Below are 21,760 nucleotides of genomic sequence, written 5' to 3' on the forward strand. Positions count from 1 at the left end.
AGAGAGAGAGAGAGAGTGAGTCAAGAGAACATTCAGAATTTCGTTAGCTGATTGACTGATGATTATTTGGTAAAGGGTAAATAAATTGTTGGAATAATACGAAAAAGTGGAAATAAACATATTGTCCTTGATTGCGATTGTAATGTTGACTTATTAATTTAATAGCAATCAATATTATAAATCATCTTTATTTGGTGTTCGAAGGGAAGTGGGTTGAGAGAAATGAATGTGTTGCAGATTTAATGATAGGACTAAGAAGTGTTCTATATATAGCAAAAGTTTAGACCAGAGTATATTTCGACCATGAAAGAAAGACAAAAGTTAAGCGGGGCCGATTGCATGGTTCCCTACATCACTATTCATATTTAACAGTTTTTTTTTTGCAAATTTTAGACAACTTCAACAATTGTGACGTGTCACGTACATAGCGTACTACCTACAAGTATTGCGTAGATTAACAGTATTTATTGTGCTCAACTAAAATAATTCTCATTCACTTCGTGTCACATGAGCCCCCTTTTTGGCCTCATATTTTTGGTGGCCGTTTACAACGGGTGATGTTAACGACTTTTGGAAAGGCGTCCCATAGTGGAAGCCATTTCAACCAACAGATAACACAGAGACTTCGGTTTCCTGTACCCCACGGAGGTTTCCGTTTCCCAAAGGGACTTCGGATTCCTGTACCCCACGAAGGCCTCGGATTTCCTCTCCACACAGAGTCCTCGAAGACTCAGAGACTTCGGTTTCCTGTACCACACGGTAGCTTCGGCTTTCCGTCACACACTTCGGTTGAATGTACCCCACATAGGCTCTGATTTTCTGTACATATAGTTACGGAGCACGTAGATGTAGTAGTAATAACCGCTTCACATTGCCGTTCCCGATCATCAACCGAATTCCCGAATATCATCACATCGATGTTTTTTACAATAGATAGTTTTTACAATAAGATAGTATCTGTTTTTTCGTGACTTTTAACCGATTTCAAAACTGTAATTATCCTTTTACAGTAATATGATCACGTTAAACTATTTCGACATCATCTATTCAGTTTCGCCACCACATAATTCGGTACAACACTTCAATGTTAAACGCCTACAATTTCCGCTCGCAAAAAATTGAGTCAATTCAATAAAGTTAATTAATTGATTTTATTCTTTTTATTTATATCCTTTGTTATTATACCCTACAACACTATGTGTTGGGGGTATTATAAGTTTTATTGGGCCAAAAATTATGTAACACCACGAAATATTGATTTCCCACATAGGAAAGTATATATGGATCTTCCTATCTCGCCGAGCTGAGTCGATCTAGCTATGTATGTCCGTCCGTCCGTCTGTCCGTCTGTCCATGTTAATTTGTAATCACTCTACTCTTATGGCCCGATCTTCACGAAATTAAGAATGGAGGTGGGGATAGTGACAGAATAGAACCCTATTTCTTTTGGAGATGATCGCATAATATCTAGGGGTTGAAATGGACCAAAAACTGAAAAATTTCCTGATTTTGCAGCTGCTCTACAGGTCGCAATTATGGACAATCGAAGCGGAAGTTGGTATGGTTCTAGAGCTTAGGGCTGGGCAGAAGCCTTCCAATTTTGAAGGTCATCGGTTAATATTTAGTTGGTGAAATAGGCCATAACATTTGTGTTAAATAAAAGTCAAATTTCCATTAAACCGCGAATATTTTTAATCCCGGCAAAATCATAAAAAGACGAACAGGTCAATTCTGACCGTTACGTAGATACCGATAGTAAATATATCGGATATATATAGCGGAATATATACAATACATATATACATTGAAGGGGATGTTAGCAAAAATGTTTATACCTCAAGAATGGCTGGACCGATTTTGACAAATTTAGTCAATTCAGAATGCCCTCTTGGCGTGAAAGAATAAAATCTAAAAAAATCGCATAAAAAGATGTCAATAATGATGTTAATATGGATTTTGTAGTATTTTGTGACATTTTTTTTATTTTTTCATATTTCTTATCGCATGCGATTTTTTTATTTTGACTTATAATATTGAAAGAGTGTGAAAAAATACCATACAAATATCGTAGACATGCAAATCATGTAGATGAGTCTAAATTTGGAGATACATAGGGGCCTCTTGCTTTTGGAGATGATCGCAAAATTGTTAGGGGTTCAAATGAACCAACAACATAAAAAAATTCCTGATTACACAATTGAAGCCAATCGAGATGCCTGAGAAGAATGTTAAGGACATCGAGGAAGTCTAGTATTTTGGTTGACCATTAGATTAAATTTATCCGTGTCATAATTTCAAAGGCGAAATCTTCCAAAATGGATTTAGTAATAAGGAGGCTTTAAACATATTGTAGTGTTGTAGTGTATCACATAGTCGGCCTCGCACGACTATAGCTTTTGCTATCTTGTTTTTATTTAAATTCGGACTTGTATTGCCCATTTGGTGCACAATTCATTTGAAGTCGGATAAAAATATATATGGAGCTGTACACAAATCGGAACCGATCTCGATAAAATTTGGCAAAGATATTTCGGAGCTGTATTTGATATATTTCCTTGAATATCGTTGTTACGGAGTGTATATTACGGCTGTGGGTAACAAATATGACAAATCGGATGACTAGTATATATAGAACTATAGCTATATCTGAACCGATCTTCACGAAATTTGACATACTAGCTTCTAGACTCAATTTGGTCGTAAGTGCCAAATTTCATTCAATTTGGGCAAATATTAGACGTTTGGTGCAGGAGGACAAAAATAACAAATCGGATGAACAATATATATGGGAGCTATAGCTATATCTGCACCGATTTCAATCAAATTTGGCATAGTTTTTTCAGGTCCAATCTGATCGTACGTGGAAAATGTCATACTATTCGGACTGATATTACACGTTTGGTGCACAATAAAAAGCAAATCGGACGAAGATATATATGGGAGCTATATCTAAATTTTTACCGATTATCTCCAATTTCAATAGGGTTCGTCCTTGGGCCAAACAAATGATTTGTGCAAAATTTCATCTGGATAGGGCAATAAATGCGAACTGTACTTTTTTTTACAAAAATACATGGACAGACGGACTGACGGACATGCATAAATCAACTCAGAATGTGATTCTATGCAGATCATCAAAAGGAACTATGGGTCTATCTCGTTTTCTTTTGCCTGTTACAAACAAATGCACAAAGACATAATACCCTGACCACCTTGTGGTGTAGGGTATAAAAATAATCTTAGGGATATAGGTCCATGATTCTATATTGAATCCATATACCAGATTTAAGGTATTTTCGGAATTCTTGTCACATTTTCTAACCAAATGTGCTGTAAATCCGAAGTTTGTACTCCCATTACCCCTCGATATGCACCATCCGGATCTTAATTACGCCAAAATAACTCGCGTTTGTCGGGGTACCTCTCGCTCTTCAGTTGCGAGGGGAGGAGGATGGTGTCCTACTACGGTATTCATTCTATATTCTCCTATGACTTTTGAGACCGAGTCAGAATAAATACCATCCAGTTCTGTTGTATCCTATCTTTTGATCTGGATTGAATATCTATGAATCAAATAAAACGCGAAATTAACACCCAATTCCATTCAGGCTTGATACATCTCAATATTTCAATCAGTACAAGATCTGTTATAAAGATGGTAGAGATCGGACCATTTCTTCTGGTACCTTCCACACACAGGGTTAAAGATTTTGAAAAACAAAACATTCAAAGAAATCGAAATAAGCATCCAACTCTCTTTAAATTCGACACATATGAGTACAGCTGTAAACAACTATTTTGAAGACCTTGAGGAAAACTATTTTAATCAAAATATAGAATTGCTAGAAAAGTGTTGGACTAAGTGTATTGAAGTTTCAGGAGATTATATTGAATGATAAAAATATTTTTTGAAAAACTAACCATTCTCTTTCATTGAGAGAAGTTTCCGAACCGTCCTCGTATAAAGTGATGGAAGCAGTCGATGTAGTCCAAACCTGGCACGACCATCACAATAGTCACGTTGCCTCTTTCAAAATATAACCAGATTTATTAACTAAATGTAGAAAATTCTCGTCTAACAGTTAAACAAACAAAAAATAACCGTTTTTACACAAAATCGGACACAATTAAAGTTAGCCTTTCGCACAATGAGATTAAACGATGGCTTCTGACTCTTTTTCTTTACACAAAAGTTCGAATCGAATAATTCCACATTCGGTGATGTTTTCATAAAAGTTTAATGCATTTTTAGTTGTTTTTATCGAAACCATTAAAATTCTGTTTACCAAAATCCGCCATCATTCATTGACGATTGATGCCATGGTCGGTCGTTTGTCCACGGTGGTCTTCTGTGCTGCCATTAGTTGATGAGAAACCTTTTTTGGTTTTGTAAAAATACAAATTTTATGTTGTGAGTCAGTTTTTGATTGTTTTCATTTGGTTCGCCATTATCCTTCTTAGCGTAGATGAATGGGGGCGCCAGACGCTCGGCGCGTTGCACGTTTGATGGCTTTTTGTTGTACAAAGCATTTGTGTATGGATTCCCGTTTTGTGTATTTGATTTGGTTGGTTTTCTTTTTTGGCCAACGTAATTTTGGTGGAAATTATTCGCTTAATGACCACCAATAGACCTTTGTTGGGGTATTCAGAAGCAAAATGCCATAAAATGTTCTAAACAAGCCCAAAATTCTTTATTACACCATTAATACACCCGCAGACAAACTCACACACAGAAAGTGAAAAAGTTCGTTGGCACATAGAGATCTCTGCCTCATTGTCGGTACTTAAAATTTGTTCGCAAACATGCAATGAAATTTTGTGAATTGTATATCCACACATTTTTATGGAAATTCATGCAAGTTATTCGAAAGAATTAATTCATTGGTTGGCTTAGTTTGGTTGATTTCTGCTGAAAATTCCGATTAGCCACTACCCACACCCAACAGTCATATATAAAAGTCTCCTATAAAGAGAAAGCCTTCCAATAATTTAGATAAATTACAAACAGAACACGTTGTTATATCTTCTATATCTATAAAAGAGGAAAATGTTTGCATGTTTGTAATTTATGGACTCGAAAACCGTGGACTCCAAGTATACTGCAACATCGCCTGAAAGTATCATAGCCTATATACATTTTTGAAATTCCACTTGGAACTGGGGATATAGCATCAGAAACGGAGGTACCTCCCAAAAATTTAGATTTTATATACTCATATCTATTGATCGATTGCAGATAGAGTCTCCAAATTTGGAATGCGTGACGGAATTAAAATTAAAATGTCTTGATACTAGTTTTTCCAGAAAAAATGAGTTCATATAAAATATGTTTTTTTTGCGCTTCAAATACAACAATGATAATTTTTTAAACATATTATTAACTCAAAAATCAACCACATTTGCATACATTTACATTTCTGCATATGCATTTGTCCAACCCGTATGGCATGTTTGGGGTATTTCTTATTCTGCCTTTGTTTTTTATTTTTCAATTGATATCAGACATATAACTTGGGGTTTTAAAATGGTCCTGATTTGTTGGACATAAATTTTGTATTAAAAGTACTGAAAAGATTTATTGTTCTCATTTGTGGGCCTGGTCGTAACAATTGCTGTAATTTGAAACAATTTAATGGTTGAATAGAAGTTTATATCTCTGGCTATCTTAATAAATTTTATTTTTTTGGTTATAACTCTGTAGCAATCGTCGGCTACATTTACGAAAACATAAATTACAGCAATAACATTTAAGATCAATAAAAAATAATTTTCCACAAAAATTAAGAATTTAGATATTATTGTAAAAGCGAAATGGTTAAATTGTTTGTTTGTAACAAAACAGGAACCACGAGATTTTTGAACAAAAGGCCAGAAGGTATTCTTATAGAAGACCAGAAGATCTAAGTTTAGAAGAGCAGATGGTATTTGTTTAGAAGACCAAGGAAGATTAAAAGTCTTCGTATAGAATACTAGAAGGTCTTTGTATAGGACACCAGAAGGTCTTCGTATTGGAGACTAGAATTTCTTCGTATTACAGACCAGAAGGTCTTCGTAGAGAAGACCAGAATGTCTTCGTATAGGAGACCAGAAGGTCTTCGTAGAGAAGATCAGAATGTCTTCGTAGAGAAGACCAGAAGGTCTTCCTAGAGAAGACCAGAAGGCCTTCGTACAGAAGACAGTATATGAGACCAGAAGGTCATCGTATATGAGACCAGAAGGTCTTCGTAGAGAAGATCAGAAGATCTTCGTAGAAAAGATCAGTAGGTCTTCGTAGAGATGATCGGAACGTCTTCGGAGAGAAGACCAGGAGGTCTTCGTAGAGAATACCAGGAGGTCTTCGTAGAGAAGACCAGAAGGTCTTCGTAGAGAAGACCAGAAGGTCTTCGTAGAGAAGACCAGCAGCTCTTTGTAGAGAAGACCAGCAGCTCTTTGTAGAGAAGAGCAGAAGGTCTTCGTAGAGAAGACCAGAAGGCCCTCCTATAGGAGACCACAAGGTCTTCTTACAGGAGACCAGAAGGTCTTCGTACAGGAGACCAGAAGGTCTTCGTAGGGAATATCAGAAGATCGGTATTCGGTAGAAAAAACCAGGAGTTCTTTGTAGAGAAGACTAGAGAGTTTTCGTAGAGAGAAGAGAAGGTTCTCATAGAGAAAACCAAAATTTCTTCATAGAGAGGAACAGAGAAAACAAGAAGGTATTTGCAGAGAAAACTAGATGGTCTTTGTAGAGAACACAAGGAGGTCTTCGTATAGGAGACCAAAAGGTCTTCGTAGAAAAAACCAGAAGGCCTTCGTAGAGAAGACTAGAGGGTCTTCGTATAGAGATGAAAAGGTCCTCATAGAGAAAACCAGAAGGTCTTCTTGGAGAAGAACAGAAGGTCCTCATAAAGAAAACAGAAGGTATTCGTAGAGAAGATCTCCGTATAGGAGACCCGAACATCTTCGTAGAGAAGACCAGAAGATCTTCGTATAGGAGAACCGAAGGACTTCGCACAGAAGACCAGAAGGCCTTCGCACAGAAGACCAGAATGTCTTCTTCGAACAGAAGACAATAAGGTATTCGTAGAAAAACCAGAAGGTCTTCGTAGAGAAGACTAGAGAGTTTTCTTAGAGAGTAGAGAAGGTCCTCATAGAGAAAACCAGAAGGTTTTCATAGCGAAGAACAGAAGGTCCTCATATAGAAAACAGAAGGTATTCGTAGAGAAGATCTTCGTATAGGAACCAGAACATCTTCGTAGAGAAGACCAGAAGATCTTATATCGTATAGGAGAACAGAAGGACTTCGCACAGAAGACCAGAAGACCTTCTCACAGAAGACCAGAAGGTATTCGTAGAAAAAACAAGAAGTTCTTCCCAGAGAAACTAGACGATCTTTGTAGAGAACACAAGAAGGTCTTCGTATAGAAGACCATAAGATTTTCGCGATAGAAAACCAAAAGGTCTTCGCCGTGGAAAAGTAGAAGGTATTCGCTATATAAAACCAAAAGTTATTCCCACCATAAGTGAGAAAACGTTAGTTCTAACAATTGAAAATCCCTTCGCAGATTTAGTCCCCTGACCTAATACCAATATCACTTCAGACCGTGTCTCTGAAATTTGTCAACAGTGTTATCAATTATTTTTCTACTTTTTCAATTTTAAGCTATTTTCAAAATTATCATCCACTTTTATAATTTTTACATGTGATCATATTTATTGCTATAAAATTGACCGTTGACTCTTGAAAATATTGAAACGATATAAGAATAAAAAAAAAACATTTTTATGAAAATTTTCCTAAAAATCCATATCATATTAAGTTTGCTTAACAATGAAATTTATTGCATATCATAATCACCGTAACCTTAAAACTTGCAACATTATTATATTACAAAATGATTGATTTTCTTAGTTTGTGAATGCCACTCATCGAATTTCAGCTGAAAACATTACATACTTTGTATCAAAATATCAGGGTCGTTCGAATTTAAAATTATAATATTTTAATACTTTTCATATACAGTGGTGGCCACAAATTTAAAACATGACATTTCATTTACATATATAAGACAATTTTTAAATCTTATTAAAAAAATAGGTCCATGTTACTTTTTTTTAAGATCCTTGTAATGTAATGAAATAAATTTCACAATGGTTTGTTACCTCCATTTCGATAGAAATTTTTATTTACATTTTATACAGCTTAATACAAGTTTAGCCTGGCCACGAATTTAGGACATAGGCAAAATAAAAGAAAAATTTAAATTAAAAATTAAAATAAAAACTCAACTTAGTAAAGAAACTTTAGTATTTAGTTGGGAACCCTTTATTTTGGATCACAGCTGCACATCTCCTTGGTAAAATTTCAACTAATGCCATACAACGTTCCTTTGGAATCTCATACCAAGCCTTTTGGATTTCTTCCCATAAATCATTAAAATTTTTTGGTTTTACTGCACGTACATGTCTCTCAACATCATTCCACAAGTTCTCAATTGGATTGAGGTCTGGAGATTGAGCTGGCCACTTTAGAACTTTGATATTGTTGTCACCTAAGCAACTCTTCACTAGGCGTAAAGTGTGCTTAGGGTCATTATCGTGCATAAATCTCCACATTAGAGGCATGCTTTCTTCAGCGAATGGCATCATTATGCTTGTCAATATGTTTTTGTAAATGTACTGATCCATTTTAGTGTTATGCTTGTGAATGGGTCCCACGCCATGCCAAGAAAATGCTGCCCACACCATAACATTCCCACCTCCATACTTAACCGTTTTAAGGGTATACTTTGGATGATTCTGTAGGTTTGGAGGACGCCATACGTATTGTTTTCCATCAGAACCAAATCTGCAAAACTTCGACTCGTCGCTCCAAAGTACATTTTTCCAAAACGTCATCGGTTTTTTAAGATGTTCCCTTGAAAAAGCTAGACGAGATTTAATATTCTTTTTTTGACACAAGTGGTTTACGTTGTGCTATACACCCATGTAAGTTTTTCTCATTCAGACGTCTTCGTATTGTTCTGGACGATATATTGATGCAATAATCCGATGATATTTCTTTTTTTATTTTACCAGAACTTGTGAAAGGTTCTTTAACAACTACTTTATATATTAAGCTATCCTCCCTGGGTGTAGTTTTTCGGGCTCAAGGGCGCTGTTTGACATTTTTCGTTGTACCATGTTGCTTTATATGTTCCAGGGCGTTGTAAATTTTAGATCTTGAACATTTCAATATATTAGAAATCTCCAGAATTGTTTTCCCATCAGTTTTCATTTGATGGATTAGTTTTCGATCGGACTCCGAACTCCAAGTACCTTTTGCCATTTCTAACTAAATATGTTGATCTATTACAACATAAAATTACTAAAAACATTCTTAATTTACCAATTACCTTCAAAAAACTCTAAACAATTAATTAAAAAACAAAAACTTCTAGATGTTTTAAATTCGTGGCCAGCTTCAAAAGCACGTTTTTACAATAATATAACAAAAAAAGCAACAATATGTTAAAAATAACAACATCAAATAACGGTACTTTTTCTTAACATCACAGGGTGCACAGAAAAAATTAGAAAATGTTATTTCATATAACAGGGTTGTCAAAATTATCATAACAAAAGTCACTAGATGTCGTGTCTTAAATTCGTGGCCACTACTGTATATCGTTATAAATTATCGGTAGTAAAAATTTCATAACAAGCATGTTTTTCAAAAATGTTTCAAGTATTAGGTGAGTTTCTTTTATATTGACTTTCGAATTCGATTCATAACAAGTTCTTACGTAAACTTGGGATTTGATTAAAAAAAAAAACAATTTATTTTCAATATTATAAAAATGTTTACGAGGATTATGCTTCAGAATTTATAAAATGCAAAAAATACGATATATCAAATAATAAACATTAACTCTGCCCCAAGTTCGCAAACATTTTCGTCACACCCTAATATTCCTTTTTCAGAATACACCACTTCAAGAAAAAAAGTTTACATCATAAATAATGAAACATTTAATATGTCATGTAAAACAATATTTTATGATTTTCTTTTTTCATCTTCCAGCTATTGTACTTTAAACAATACATCATAAGAGAAAGTTTGGATAAAATGAGTTTAAGAATTTTCTTCGAGTAAAAAGACAGAAATTGTATAATATTTCACACAATTCAATAATTTTCTTAAAAAAAAATCGAAATAAATAGAAATAATTTTGTTTCAATTCATTCACAATATAACGATAAAGTAATATTTAAAATATAAAATATATATATTTATTTTTGTCAATTTTTTATTGCTAGATATTTTTCAATTACTCATATTGACCTACAGGGTGAGATAAAAAACTGCAACAAAGTCAAACGCCATATTTTTTACATATATTTTTATACACTCCACCATACTATGGAAGGTATATTATCTTTGCCATTCCGTTTGTAACTCCTCGAAATACTCATGTACTCAAAGTACATATATTCTTCTAAGTCGATTTAGCGATGTCCGTCTGTCTGTCTGATGTAATCACGCTATCTTTCGAATGAAAGATTCATTTTTTCCAGTAGGCAGGTTAAGTTCGTAAATTGGCCATGTAGGTCCACGTTTTCAGTTCGCAATGGATACTACACCCTAAGACAGAAAATTGTTTGTGGAAGTTCACGTCTTCGAATAGCCCCCATATAACGGTACCTCCCAATATTCGGTATTTTGATAATTTTAGCGTCATTATTCACCAGAATTGTTTCAAATTATGTGTTTAGAGTTAGTTATGGGAACTACAGTCTGTGACAGAAAATTGTCCATGCAGGTCCAGGTGTTCGTATAGGCCCCATATATCAGTACCTCCCTATATGGGGTATTTTGACGATTTTAGGTACACTACCCAACAAAATTGTTTGAGATGTGGTATTTGAAGTTCGTAATGGATGCTACGGCCTGTGACAGAAAATTGTCTATGCAGGTCCAGGTCTTCGCACAGCTCCGATATAACGGTACCTTCCTATATACGATATTTTGATGATTTTAGCTACATTAATCACCGTGTTTTTCAAGTTTCGAATTTGAATATGGTAATGGCTTATGACAAACATTGCTTATGTAGGCCCACGTCGTATAGACCCCAATATAACGGCTATATTTGGTATTTTTAAAATTTTAACAGAATGTTTTAAGGATTTTTTTTTAAATTTCCAAATTCGTTCCAAATGGTGGAGGGTATTTAAAGTTCGGCCAGGCCTTATTGCTTTTTAACTTGGTTTTTTTAATTTTATTGGATAAAAGCAAAAAAAAAAGAAATAGCATCAAATTTTAGAATAAGTTTATATTTGTTCGAATTGGTCACCTTTGGCACGAATTATGGCCTTCAAACGGCCATTAAGACCGTCACACGCTGCCCAAATGTTGCTCTGCGGTATTTTGACCCATTCCCGGCGAAGGGCTTGCTTGAGGATAAACAACACTTTGTTATTTTTTGATACAAACCTTGCTTTCCAAAATACTCCAGACACAATAGTCTAACGGGTAGGTACCCGGAGATGTTGGTTGCCATTGTGCGCTGAAAATGAAGCGCGGAACCTCATTTTGTAACCATTCTTGGGTGGCCCCTACCATCACCATGGCCGGCGGTTGAGTTCTGGCGGCCAACTAAAGGTGCACATTTTCAGCTGACCTCTTTGTCAAGTAAACACGATCATTTTGTTTGTTTACAAACTGCTGGACAACGAATTTTTTCTCATCGGAGAAAACCAAATTCGGCAGTTCACCACATTCGACCAAGCCAAGCAACTATTTAGCTCTTTTGACTCTATTTTCTTTCTGGTGTGGTGTAAGTTCTTGCATTTTTTGGAATTTCAATGGCTTTACCCTGAGCTCATTTTTCAATATTTACCGAATGGAATATTGCGATATGTTAAGTTCACGAACCATTTTTCGAACAACGCGACGCGGGTTTCGATTAAGTCGCTTCTTTACTTTTCGATCCATTTCTGCTGATGTCGCTGGTTTCTTCCGTCCACTTCCTTGATGTCGGTAACGAGCTATGGAACGAGCCACAAAAGATTTATTCAATTGGTCTAACAATAGCCAATTGTGGTTATCCTGCCAAATATAAAGAAAACACACTATCACGCTTGAATTCCATTACGAATATCTTTTTTCTGGAAAATTCTTATCAAAATGCTTTTGTACGCTTGTAAACAATATAATGAGCTGTCACTGGAATAATTTTAACAGCTGTCGGACAAGTGGCTTAGAAATGACAACAGTCTGAAGTTGGTATCAGTTTTTTCATCTCATCCTCTATAGATCCACGTTTTCGTATAGCCCCATATATCGGTACCTCCCCATTCTGTACTTTGAAGTCACATTAATGGTCCTTGTCAGATTTACCCACGGATGGGGCCAGAATAGAACCCTATTTCTTTTGGAGATGATCGCATAATATCTAGGGGTTGAAATGGACCAAATACTGAAAATTTCCAGATTTTGCAGCTGCTCTAGAGGTCGCAATTATAGAGCAATCGAAGCGGAAGTTGGCATGGTTCTAGAGCTTAGGGCTGGGCCTTTCAATTTTGATGGTCATCGGGTAATATTTAGTGGGTGAAATGGGCCATAACATTTGTGTTAAATAAAAGTTAAATTTTCAATTAAACCGCGAATATTTTTAATCCCGGCGAAATCATAAAAAGACGAACAGGTCAATCCTGACCGTTACATAGATATCGATAGTAAATATATCGGATATATATAGCGAAATATATAAAATGTGTATATGCAAAGGAAGCGGATGTTAGTTGGAGTGCTTATATTTCAAAAATGGCTGGACCGATTTTGACAAATTTTGTCAATTCAGAATGCCCTTTTGGCATAAAAGTATAAAATTTAAAAAAAAAATTGCATAAAAAATATCAATAATGATGTTAATATCGATTTTGTAATATTTTGTGACATTTATATATTTTTTCATATTTTGATCGCATGTGATTTTTTCAATTTGACTTGTATTGTATACATTTTGTAATATTTTATGGTTATTATATACAGATTGCAATTATCGTCCGATCTTCACGAAAATTTTCACAAGGGTAGGGTTAGACTGAGAAGGGCTAAGACTTTTGTTTTCAAAGATGTCCGCAATATATTTAGGGGTTGAAATGAACCAACAACTAAAAATATTCCTAATTTGGAGTCGTTATAAGTCGCATGAAGTTTGAGTTTACGAAATCAATTAGACTGGACCACTACTTTTGTGTGAAAGAATACCGGCATTATTTACAGGCGATATCCGAAATACACAAAATGCGGACTTCTGGCTTTTTATGCTGATTCCGTTGACGAATATAGCCAAATATCCTAGACAAGCAAATCATATAGATGAGTCTAAATTTTGAGATACAGAGGGGCCTCTTGCTTTTGGAGATGATCGCAAAATATTTAGCGGTTCAAATGAACCAAAAACAGAAAAAAAATTCTGATCACACAATTGGTGTCAATTAACACGCCTGAGAAGATTATATTTAGCTGTAAAATGGACAACAACAACTAACAGCACAACGGAGTGCATAAATATTGGTCAAATGTACCTGGCCGTGATATAATTTCAAAAGCGAAATCTTCCAAAATGGATTTGGACATAAGAGGGCTTCTAACATATTGTAGTGTTGTAGGGTATCACATGGTCGGCCCTGCACGACCATGGCCTATATAAGGTCGGCCAGGGAGCAAATTGGTAAAAAATACAGCTCTGTTAATTTTAATGTCAATTTTTTGTTTTTTTCTAGGCGAAAAAACTTGTTTCGCCCTCACATCTAATAATCAAGGCAAATTTCTTAATTGCCAAAAAATGAAAACAACCAAAAGGAAAATGTCATGTATCAGAACGTCGACTTTTGTGTGGGAGGTATGATTATTATGCATTTTATGATAGATAAATTATTCAAAATGTTGACCCTTTGGGGGATGGTACCTGAGAGAGTAGACTGATATCGTCCTAGCACTGATATGGAGTGTTTGAACAAAATTGGATGATCTGTTTTTGTTGTATTAGGTACCAGTAGGATTGGACCAATACTACTCATCTACGAACTCGATCTGAGTTTTCTAAGCCAAATCGGGGGTCCCTTCGGCAAGACACCTCTAGATCGATTCCAAATGTCCTGAAACTGCTTTGGTCCAAAGAGACCTAGGGTGTCGAACCGTTGTTTCGATGCGACACGTTTTTGCCGTATCAAATTTTATACCTATCAATTATACATACAGGTTGAGATAAAAAACTACAACAAAGTCAAACGTCATACTTTACAACAACATTTACAACATTTTATTGAATGAAAGCAAAAGATTTCGGAAATAGCATCAAATTTTATAATATGTTTAGATTTGCTTGAATTTGTCAACATTGGAACGAATTATGGCCTTCAAACGGCTAATAAAACAGCCTGAATGTTTCTCTGCGGTATCTTGGCTCATTCCCGGCGAAGCTCTTGTTTGAGGTGATCAACACTTTGGTTTTTTTAATGCCAACCTTGCTTTCCAAAATACTCCAGACACAATATTTTGTTGGCCATTGTTCGCTGGAAATGAAGCAAGGAACCTCATTTTGTAAACATTCTTGGTAGGCGCGTGCTGAGTCCTGTTGGAATGTCCAAGGTCTGCGGCTAAATGTTTGCGCGCCCAAGGCTTTCATATACCCTCCAGAATATTATCGCGATAATATTCTGTTCCAGATTTCACCACATCAGCAACGTCGAAGTGTTCGGAGCATGCAGAAGACGTTGCTTTAAATTCTAACTGGCAAACTTTACTCCATTCTGCCTTCGACATTTCATCCTTTTGAACCGAAAAAAGTGTACCACTTCCTGGAACCTCCTTCTTTCTGCATATTCGGCAAATTCTCATTTTCAAATTTCACAATTTTCTCTGTTTATTTATAACTAGCTGGCCCGGTCCGCGTTGCCGGCCCGTAGTTTTTGTCTATTATGCATATATTCCCAATTATAATTATTCACAGATATGACTGATATAAGTGTTCACGTACATGTCGATTTAAAGTGTTTTAAAATACCTGTACCCATTTTTAACCAGTGGGCTTCAACTGTGTGGATGTGCTATACAAATCTATTAAAAAGTATATATCAATCTTATCGCCATATAAGGGATCAAATTAATTTTTAATATGGTAAAAATCGTAGCAAAATCTTCCAGTCAAATGAGCAGTAATTTGGAATTTGCTGTATTTTGTATACTACATAATTGAGGGCTGAATGATTTAAGAATAGCCAAAGTTAATTACTTTTTTAAACCCATTAGCAACTTAGATTGTGAATTAGAGTCCTCATAAGTCCTCCTAACCATGTCAGTCTGTTTGTCCGCCAAAAGGTGGACTTGAGAGGGTATTATAACATGGATAAAAATTCTAAAATTTGTAGATATGTTGAAATTTTAGTGTAAGATTTTCACCCCCCTAATACGCATTATTAGCCAAATTCTTTGAAATGTGGTTAAATTAGGAGATACCTTCTTTATATGGGCACTACTCCGAAACATCGACCTACATTGAAAACTTTCTTCTACCCCTTATAATCCAAGATGACAAATAGAGGCCAAATCAAAAATATAGCAGAACAATATAGCATGTCATAGCATTTCGCGTGATTTAAATAAGTAAAAATAGTTTTATCCACCTCATAATTGCGGGCAGAATGATAAGATGGGAATTAATTTTATTTGCCATTTAAATTGTAAGTTGGAGACCCCTTAAAAGTACGTTTATATATGAGGGTTAACCCACTGGATTTGGATTTAAATTTTCATATCCATTACTTTTACTTCAAATAAATCCTCTCAAAGTAGGTTAACCCTACAAAAAGTTCTAACGTAAACATGGCATAAAGTCCATATTTTCATCATAGGATAATTCAATGATGATTAAACAAATATTCGGTCCCGTGCTACTTTCTTATATTTGTAATTTATTCATGTTTCCACAATTTATTTCATATGGATGCACATCCCAAATCTACGTTCCCAACCAATATTCTCTTGGGGGTTAAAAATTCAATAGAATACAAAATTTTCTTTTCTGACCACACATTAGATGTGAAAGTGGACTTGGGGATACTCCAATGTGGGGACTTTACTTAAATAAATTCCTATGTGGCAATTATCTGTATGATGGTTCCCTACCCCAGGGTGGCATAAATAAAATTTTTTAGCCAAATCAATTGATGAATGTGGTCAATACCAATATGGGCCCTACTCTGAAAATTTCAAATTTTATGCGAAGAGGTTATCTACCCCCTTAGAAACAAAAATGTCAAATAAGGGCCAAAAAATGAAAAAAGTGGCCGGCCAAGACCCCAAAAATAACTTAAATCATAGATGGTTATATAAATATGAAATCGGGTTGTTCCCTTATCCGTGAGTTATGATCGATATAAAGACCTGCAAAAGTGATTTTAGGTATTTTGAATGTTTGGGAAGAATTTCTGGAAGGATATAAAACCTTTTCTTACTAAAAGTCCCATTCGCTCTACTATTTTGCACCTTTTATTTCAATATTGGTATATTACTTATTATTCTCCCAAAGAATTTTGCATTTTGAGCTCTCATTGGACGGATCATTGTCACGCTTTGAAATGAGCCCCATTAAGCTTTTTCGGTCATTTTTGTTTGTTTAAATGTGTTCGCATCTTCCAGCTAACCCACGATGTAGGCCCTGGAGTTGAAAGGTAGATGTCAGTTAACATCCTATTTCGCACTTATTTAATTTTTTAGTGAAAAATTATTCTTTATTTTGTTCACAAAAAATCCACTGAATTCAATATGATAATACAAATTGAAAAAAAAAATTTACAAAAAAAAGAATAACAAATTGAAAAAGTCTTCAACTTTTTCGCTAATTTTTTACAGCAAATGTTTTAAGATCCTTCCTTACAAAGTTTGTCAATAGAATGTACTATTACTTTAAAATTCGATTCCATTGAAAATGTTTTTTTGATTTTTGCAATGAGATCTCTTTTTCATTATTTTTCAGCGATTTAGAAAAAGTAATTATCTTTTAACTTTGGTGTGACCGCGTTAAATTATTTCGATATCATCTATTCCGTTTCGCCACCACATAATTCGCTACTACACTTCCATGTAACCCGCCATCAATTTCAGTTCTCAAGAAATCAAGTCAATTAAATAAATTGGTATAAATATTCGAATTCAAAAATAAAATATAAAAAAACACTACAAATGTACATTAGAAAAAAGTAAGTCAAAATGGAAAAAAATCATGCAAAATAAAACATTACTATTGTACATTTGAAAAGTCAAAATGAAAATGTTAATATATCACATTTTTACGCGATTTTTTTTGGATATTATCCTTTTCGGAGAGTAGACAACTCCGAATTTGTGTGAATCGTTAAAATTAATCCAGCGGTTCTTAAGTTATAAGCGTAGTAACTAACACAACTTACATTTATATATATAGATTTATATATATTTGCCTTAAAACTCCTTTAATAATTTGAATTATTTGGAAATTTGTTGACAAGAACGTAACAAATTTGTTTTTGTTTTCATAGGGCGAATTCAGAATATATTTTGACAGAAAACTTGGTCGTCAGATGGTCTTACTGGCCGACCTTATATAGGCCATGTGCACGACTATAGCATTTGCTTACTTTTTTTTGGTTAATTTATAGTTTGACATTTGATTCTCATCGTAAATATATAGCGTATTCATCCACAACTGTCCACAAAAATTAAACCCTAGTTGTACAGTCGCTGAAAAGTCTACAAAACTCAGCGGCAAAACATAGCGGCTTTAATATGAACTACACCCTACCGAATATCCAAGACACTTACCAGATATTTTAGCTCATTCTTATATAAAAGCGTTTTTTTTTTGGTCTTTGCGTCTTTCTCAAGTGAAAATCCATGCTACAATACCTAAAAGATACGTTTAGTAATGACAAGAACTCCTCCAACTACCAGTAAAGACACACACCAATGACTTTATCTTCCCAGTGACTATTGTGAATGGCCGCACACCAAAAAACACATGTTTTCTTTTGTATCTCACAGATGTATCTGAAATTCGAGCTAAATGACAAGCCCATAATTCTAAGAAATCACAATGAGAGAGAGAGAGAGGGAGAGAGAAATAAACAAATGGATTTGTATGTGATGTCTTCTTGCAGGTCAGTTGCAGAGTAGCGGTGTCTGAAAAAACAACTAAGCGGCACAGTGTAAAAAGCAATATACGAAAAAATAATAAGACAATAAATTAAAATTATGAAAAGATAACAAAGTGTGATTCATGTATTAAGAGAAATATGGAAAGGTGTTTTAAAATGTAAAATTATCAGAACATATTTTGGATTTTCAATGCTTTTACTTGTCCCATGCCAAGTGGGTCTATCGGTGCATTTATTCATGCATATTGGAGTGCGTGCGTAAGTGTGTATGTGTAATGGTCAACCAAGTGCATCAAAGTATCTGAGAAATATCAAAACACAAAACAGCTGTCAGTGTCAAGTGTCTCTGTACATATACCAATCACAATAGCAAAGGGAAATGCAAAAATGTCATTTTGACATTTCTCTTTAGCAACACCCAACACCAACGAGTAGTTGTCTCTTTCTAGCTCAGAGCAATCAAATGACCACCTTTGCACAAACAATTTTCCCTCTCTCTGTGTGGGAATTCTTATCTGAGAAGTGCGTTCAAATGAGGCGGCTTTGTATCTGTGAGATAAACTCAACTGGATGGTAGACCTTTTGCTGCTGCCTACTACAGTTTGTCTGTATTGTAAAATGAACAAAGCACGAAAGTAGACGCATCAGCAAAACAACGACGGTACGCGTTCTTGATGAAGAAAATGAAGAGAAAATTTTGGAAATTATTGTGTGAAAAAAATACCTAAATGAAAAATCTATTGGAAAATACTAAAGAAAATTCGAATGAAAAATAGAATAAATGTGAAGTGAAAATCCCAAAAGATAGTAGGAAATGTTGTAATTTATTTTTATGAAGCCTCCTTGCGAAAGAAAATTTCCTATCATAATTCTGTGAGAGTGTGTGTGTGCGTGGTTTTTTTAACATATACCCTCCTAACCGTGTTTGCAACTTCTTCCATTGCCTATCAACGTTGGGTTTTGTACTCGTTTCGTTTGGCTGGCTGCCTGGCTAGCTGATTCTTATGGAGGTCTTGTTAAGAGGCCCTTTACTTTGTCGCCGACCAGAGTTTGAGTGCGTGCCTACATATCTGTGAGTGCTAGTAGCATCTGTATGTGAGAGTGTGTGTATGTTTCTAAATTGTTGGTGTTGTTTTCATTTCTTGTTTCTTTGCATTCAATGCCAAATATCCTTGCGAAAATAAGATAGCCTTATCCGAAGAGAGCACAGTGCAAATGAAATGGCAACATTGTATGTGAAAGATGATTTCAGAAAGTGCACAAACACATACACTTACAAAACACACCAACAACATCGCTCTCACACGCAACAGCAAATAATGTAATTCTATAAAATTTAAAGTGAAAATAAATAATAAAAATTGTTATTCTATGTGGCAAAAGAAAATAAAAGTGACGGAGAGAAGAAAGAAGAATCACAGAGAAAATAAAAAATGCAATTCTAATTCAAATAAAAAATTCACAAAAAGGGGTGTTTTTTCTGTCATCTGTTCTTTTTAGTTGGCATTTGAAATCATTGATGCTTTAAAGTGTCTGCAGAAAACAGCGAGAATCCGTGCAATGCAGAAGTGAAATACGATAAAAATTAATGAAGAGAAAAAACAACCAACACACCAAATGAAAATATTAAAACAACAATCAGCCCTAACAAATTACCACCACCATTAACAAGGCACTTACAGCAACAACAACAACAACAGCAACTGAATGTTAAGAGAATTAACAACAACAATAGCAACAGCAGTAAATGGTGTAACGTCATACCACTGCCAGACTTTACACCACAACTAATTAATTGCCAACATTAATAAATTACCATTCAACATCTGATTGAATTTCATTTGTGTGGCCCTAAAATTTATATGAAACAGAAATAAGTCGCCATCTTTCCGCAGAGATAAACAAAACAACAGTCACCCTACCACCCACCACCGCCGTCACCATCGACCTCAACACACCACTCAATAGCTGTGGGCGGCAGAGGAGCAGTAGCCACCATCATTGATCGCTTTCCGAACAACCCGAAATACTCTTTTGGTGTGGCAAGTTCACATAATCCCAGCCAGGTATGTTTATATAGCTTCTCTGTGTGTTTGTTTGTGTGTCTTTACCTCCTTCTTTTCTAGCTTGTTTTTTATTTCTGCTTTCATTCCACATTTCGTTTTTAAACTTAATTAACTTACAAACAACATCAATATAAATTTCTTTCAATATCAAAGCTCTTCAATGACCATTTTCGTTTTGTTTGGGATTTTCCAGTTTTAGTTTTTCCCCCCAAAAAAGAAAAACCGCACCTTGATTTCTCTGACTTTTCGTTTTACGCCATGTCCTGTGTAAATATGAATGATGTTTGCTTTTAGGTTCGTACGTTCGTTCACTGGCTTGTTTGGTTCACAACTTTTTAGTTTTTTGGCAATTCTTCTTTTTCCCAATTAACGACCAGTCAAACAAACGGCCAGTTAGTCAAACGACCATACATCCTTTCAGATTTTGTAATTTATTGAAATGTGAAATATAAATTGCAGGAGACGACTTCCAGGCACACCAACTAGATTTAAGGAATACACAAAGGGAAATCATTCTTCTTTTAATTAGTTCTTTTTTGTGGGAAACAGTTCTTCCTGGGGAAAACAAACTAATGTAGTAAGATTAAATAAAAATACTGATAAAGTTGATTGTTCATTTCCTTTGTACACATCACTTCGGAAACCCCTTGAAATGTCTTGAAATGTATTAAAAACAATAGTTCAATTACCTACATTCGAAATTTTGCTTAGTTCTCAGAATAATAAACAACCTTGAAAAGGAGGGTATATTAAATATGTCATTCCGTTTGTAACATCCCTAAATATTGGGCGTAGACCCCATAAAATTAATATACACTAGAGCGCAACTAAAAACGACGCAAGTCGGGGCTCTAGTGTATTCACAATCAGCACAAAATTCTAAGTCGATTTAGCGATGTCCGTCCGTCTATAATAATAATTTGATCAAATATGTATTATGTCTGCAGGACTTTTGGCATTGAAAAATGTGACATGTAGGTCAACGTTTTGGTATAGCCCCCATGTAACGGCACCACCCTATATTCGGTATTTTGGTGATTTAAGCGACATTATTCACCGGAAATGTTGTAAATTTGGTGTTGGAAGTTCGTATTGGATAATACAGCCAAACACAGAAAATTGCCTGCGCAGGTCCATGTCTTCGTATAGCTCCCATATAACGTTACCTCCCGATATTCGGTATTTTGATGATTTTAGCGACATTATTTACCGGAATTGTTTCAAATTCGGTATTTGAAGTTCGTAATAGATAGTACAGCCTAAGAAAGAAAATTGTCTGCGCAGGTCCACGTTTTCGTATAGTCCTCATATAACGGTACCTCCCGATATTCGGTATTTTGATAATTTTAGCGACATTATTCACCGGTATTGTTTCAATTTTTGGTATTTGGAGTTCGTAATGGATACTACAGCCGAAAAGAGAAAATTGTCTGTGCAGGTCCACGTCTTCGTAGAGCCCCCATATAACGGTACCTGTAGACATTCTATATTTTGATAAAAATTTGTATTTTTAATTCATAATGGGTTCTAGGCCG

The 21,760-nt window shown here is 35.1% G+C and overlaps 1 protein-coding gene across 2 annotated transcripts in view; it reads left to right on the forward strand.

Moving 5' to 3' along the window:
* Positions 1 to 18,185: 18,185 nt before the first annotated feature.
* The window catches only part of LOC101890894 (uncharacterized), a 167,661-nt gene continuing 164,086 nt past the window's right edge, over positions 18,186 to 21,760 (forward strand). The window contains exons 1-2 of one of the 2 annotated variants that reach the window (XM_059123435.1): positions 18,186 to 18,820; positions 19,660 to 20,225. The gene's annotated coding sequence lies outside the window, so the exon portion shown is untranslated. Of the gene's footprint in view, positions 20,226 to 21,760 lie in introns of both variants that reach the window. The other variant, XM_059123442.1, reaches the window with a different exon arrangement.

Source organism: Musca domestica, unplaced genomic scaffold (assembly GCF_030504385.1).
Source record: "Musca domestica strain aabys unplaced genomic scaffold, Musca_domestica.polishedcontigs.V.1.1 1, whole genome shotgun sequence".
NCBI lineage: Eukaryota > Metazoa > Arthropoda > Insecta > Diptera > Muscidae > Musca > Musca domestica.